Source organism: Alligator sinensis, unplaced genomic scaffold (assembly GCF_000455745.1).
Source record: "Alligator sinensis unplaced genomic scaffold, ASM45574v1 scaffold225_1, whole genome shotgun sequence".
Lineage (NCBI taxonomy): Eukaryota > Metazoa > Chordata > Crocodylia > Alligatoridae > Alligator > Alligator sinensis.
This window is the reverse complement of record NW_005842180.1, coordinates 273647-278418: the sequence shown is the minus strand read 5'-3', so window position 1 is coordinate 278418 and position 4772 is coordinate 273647. Positions and strand designations below refer to the sequence as shown.

General features: G+C 42.2%; 1 protein-coding gene across 1 annotated transcript in view; it reads left to right on the top strand.

Moving 5' to 3' along the window:
* EPB41L4A (erythrocyte membrane protein band 4.1 like 4A) overlaps positions 1 to 4772 on the top strand; it is a 150058-nt gene that overhangs the window by 58265 nt on the left and 87021 nt on the right. The window lies entirely within an intron of this gene.

Below are 4772 nucleotides of genomic sequence, written 5' to 3'. Positions count from 1 at the left end.
AAGGAGGAGAGGGAGCTTGGTCTGGGTGCTGCCCAGCTTGGACTGGAGTGGACTGGGTGGATTAGACGATTGGAGCCCCCCAAGGTGGGCTACAAATCCACCCACCTCACCCTCCAGCTCAGGCTGGGCCAACCCCAGACCAAGCTCTCTTCTCCCTCTCCCTCCTCCCCCATTCTGAAGACAGCACTGGGGGTGGGGCGGGGCTGGGCTGTATCAGCTTAACCCTGCTCCTGGTGCACACTGATAGATGTTAATGAAGGCACTCTGCTTCTGTCTGAACCCTTATGGAATGAGTGTTCAAATTGTCGCACAATTGGGCACTTTTAAAGTGCTCTGTAGCCATGCACTTCTCTAAGGGCATGGCTGTAGAGTGCTTTCAAGGAGTTGATTGTGTGACGAATGTAACTTATGTCTGCACTGTATATGTAAAATCATTGCAATTTGAACTGCAGCTAATGCACATTTGAAGTACTACTGTGATAATCTGTAGGGATAAATACAGACAGTCAACTTTGGGCTTTTTGTATATTTAGTCTTCTCAGGTTAGTCTAAACTGCATAGATTGAACCGCTAAGGAAGTGAACAGACATTCACTTTTGATTCCAGAAATGCAGCCATATGCTTACAGTGGCCAAGGCTAAAAATATTCAAAGAGTAAATATTCAGAATAGAGAATAATTACATAGAATTCCATAAGGAATATAACAAGGATCAATAGAATAATAAGAAAAGAAAAAAATGTTCTGAATATCAGGAAAAATTTCGTGGCAGCGAAATTTATTGGATTTTTTTAACAGTGTTTCCAAGAAGTGGTGGAAGCACTTGGGACATTTTAAGCTTAATTGAACAGAGAGCTATAAATTTGAGCAAGAGGAAGTTTGGCTTTGTGATTAAAGTACTGGATTTTAGATCTGGGAGATCATACTGGGTTGACTTCAAGATGAATACTGCATGCACTGTCAGCTCAGTGAGCAGGCCCTTAGATTGTGATGAGAAACAGTATCCACAATGAAAAGAATGCTCCACCACCATAATAATGCTGTCACTCCTCATTTGGCTTAGTGATTATTGTTTATGCATTTTAGCATTAGTATTGCACAGCAGAAATTTCCAACTGCCTGTCTAAAAAGGTTGAGTCCATAGACCAAGTGAGTTCTGTACTAGTAAGCTTAACATCTGCGTTTCTTTTTTAGACTAGAGAATGTTATGGGTATGAACAGAATGGCAGATGTTCATATTAGATCCTTGAAAGACAAATTAAGGGAAGATGTTTAAAACATAGACACAAATGAGGGATTTGGCTAATTGTACGTTATTATCTTTTTATGCATATAAGAATGGATGACATTTTGCTTCCAAATGCTGAAGAGTGTGGAATAATTACAAGTTTTATATTAGGGTCAAATCTTAAAAAGCGTTTCTTAGACAGTCCATCATTCCATCCAGGAAGAGCACACACCAACTGCTGAAACTTCCTTAGCCTGACGAAGGGTTTTTGAACCTGAAAGCTTGCTTAATAAATATTCTCCAACTATTTGGGTTGGTCTAATAAAAGATATCAAATTCACCCAAGGAACCTTGTCTTACTTAGACAAGTAGTTCTTATTCACTTAAGTATCAGTTCAATTCATTGTATCTACTTTGTGTGAGGAATGATTTTCTACACAAATATTTTTCATGACAAGACTCCAGTTGATCAGCTCTGGATTATTACAGAACTGATGCTATGGGTTTACTGTGTTCATGGTACAGAACATCACAGAAGATATCACATGTGGTGCAGTTTTAGAAGCTGTTCAGTTGCCCATTTCCAGTCTATGGAAAGAGTCCCATTGGCTTTGCTGGGCTTTCATTTGGGCTCTTAGTGAACCTGAATCAGCAGCATGTTTAAATGTGTGCCTAACCAGGAGTGCTAAAGTAAAGGTTGAAGGGGAAGCTGGTGGTGGTGGTATGGTTATTTTTTAGATAGTGTGTGGAAGCAGAACACTGCAGTGATTATCAGTGCAACTTGTAACCAGGAGTGTTCCCCTCATAGGACTCTTGAAAATCAGGGACACAGTTTTTAGGAGCTGCCATGGTCTATCTGTTCTGTGAACAGGGAACTTCAGTCTTGGGGACTGTCAATTTTATACCTTTCATAAGCCCCATATTAAAATTTATATTAAGAACTAAGAAAAAAATTGTCACCATGGTACTTTAATCAACAGTTAAAAATAATTTGTGCCTAGGTTTTCTTGGGGTCTTTAAAAATGGGTGTTAGTTAAATTAGAACTTTTGAACTTACCTCTGCAAAAAGGTGATGTTAAAATTTTTGCCAAAATTTAGAATTTCCTATCACTTATGTAGGACTTCAGAGTTTGTTAAATGATCACGTCCATAGTGAAGTTATTTTATATCATAATAGAAACTATAAACATTCTTTTACTGCTAGGTTTGGATTTATATCTCCATATTTTGTCAGCAATTAAATCAATAAAATTCACTTCACACTGATATACCAGTATAGTGAGAAGAGCCTATGCATTACTGGAAGTATTTTGTCTTTGTGCTTGCTGTTGCATTCCCTTAACAGAATTACATAATAAAAACTCTTTCTGTTTTCAGTTCCTCCTTAATGCAAATAAATCTTAATGCTGGATTTTTTTGAAGTTGTATAAGAATCTGAATGCCCATTTCTTGTTAAAATAGATTTTTTTTCCTTTTCATCATTGTGGGTGCGGAAGAGACATCCAAACTGCTTAGTCTGTGATTTCTCAATGTAACTAAATCTGCAGCACAGTGTCCTCTGGCTAGCTCAAGGTTACAATATGGGATGCATGTGTTGAGGAAAAGTACTTATCCTCAATACTAATAATCCTGTTGTTTACTAGGGTTGTATGAAACGGGCCTTATTCAATTTGGTTTCGGATTTGGTCCGAATCGGGGACAGTGATTTGATTTGTTGATTCAGATCACTGTCCCCGATTTGATTCGGCTGAATCTGAATATGAAGATTAAATGCTGATTTGGTGACTCAGCAATTTAGACATAGATGCAGCTTTAAATGTTTTTTCTATATACCTTGAGGTACCAGTGTGGCTTGTGAATGCTATGATGCTGGGGTGCATGGAGCATCCCACAGGAGTGCGAGGGGGGCCCTCCACGTGCTCGGCAGCGAATCTGGAAGTGGACCAGAAGTGCTTTTGGTCCACTTCTGGGTCCAGCCCCCCTGCACCCCCAAGCTTGGTGATTGTCCGTGGGGGGACCCCAGGTCCCCCCCGACCCAGGAGGCACCAGTCACTGAACTGGATGGGCCCCCCAGCATGCTCTGGCAGACCTAGAGGTGGACTGGAACTGCTTCTGGTCCATTTCCGGGTCTGCTGCTGAGTGCGCTGGGGAGCCCCCCGCACTTCTGTGGGACACTCCATGTGCCCTAGCATTGGTACAAGCTGCCTGGTACCTAGAGGTATGTAGAAAAAACATTTAAAGCTGTGTCTGTGTCTGAATCTCTCTGATTTGATTCGGAGAGATTAAAGGGTCTCCTGATTCAATTTGGATTTGGAGACTTGGCCACCAAATCAGGCTGAATCCCACTGAATCAAATCAGGGACCAAAGCTTTTCACACCCCTATTGTTTACTTCATTTTGCTCTTATGTAAACACTTTGATTCACTGGGCACAAAATAGTTACTGTTGTTTTGATTTATACTAAAATTATGTACCTCTTATTTCCTTCCTCATTGAAGTTTCTAATATTTTATTAAATATGTCAGGCTCTTCCCTGAAAGCCACTTTGGGTGGAATTCTGTTAACCTTTGTGCACATGACCAGCAGGTTTCCAGCTTTCATAGATTTCATAGACATTAGGGCTGGAAGGGACCTTGGAAGATCATTGAGTCTAGCCCTCTGCCTGAAGGGTAGGAAGTCAGCTGGGGTCATAGGATCCCAGCAAGATAAGCATCCAATTTACTCTTGAAGGTGTTCAATTTAGGTGCTTGAACCACCTCCTATGGCAGGCTGTTCCAGACCTTGGGGGCTTGTACAGTAAAGAAATCCTTCCTTATGTCCAGCCTGAATTGGTCTTGCAGTAGTTTGTAACCGTTTGACCTCATCATCCCTTGGGGCGCTCTTGTGAACAAACGTTCCCCCAGATACTGGTGGTCACCCCGATAAACTTATAGGTGGCCATCAGGTCACCCCTGAGCCTGCGCTTTTCCAGGCTAAAGAGCCCCATGGCTCTCAGCCTGTCGTCATAAGGTCTGTTTTCCTGACCTCTGATCATGTGGGTGGGTCTTCTCTGAACTCTCACAAGCTTCTCCACATCCTTTTTTAATTGTGGGGCCCAAAACTGGACGCAGTACTCCAGCTGTGGCCGCACCAAGGCCGAGTACAAGGGGAGAATGACGCCCCGGGATTTGCTTGAGAAGCATCTATGGATGCAAACCAGTGTTTTGGACGGTTTACTAGCCGCAGCATCACATTGCAGGCTCATGTTCATCTTGTGGTCAATGATGACCCCCAAGTCTCTTTCTTCCACTAGTGCTAGCCAGTGTAGCACTGCTGAGCTTATAAGGATGCTGCATGTTTTTCCTCCCAAGGTGGAGAACCTTGCATTTTTCAGTGTTAAACACCATCAGATTCTCGTCCGCCCATTTGCTGAGCCTGTCCAGGTCATCCTGGATTGCCCTCCTGTCTTCTGGTGTGGATGCTTTGCCCCAAAGTTTGGTGTCATCGATGGACTTGGCCAGTTCGCTTTTGACTCCAATGTCCACATCATTAATGAAGATGTTGAA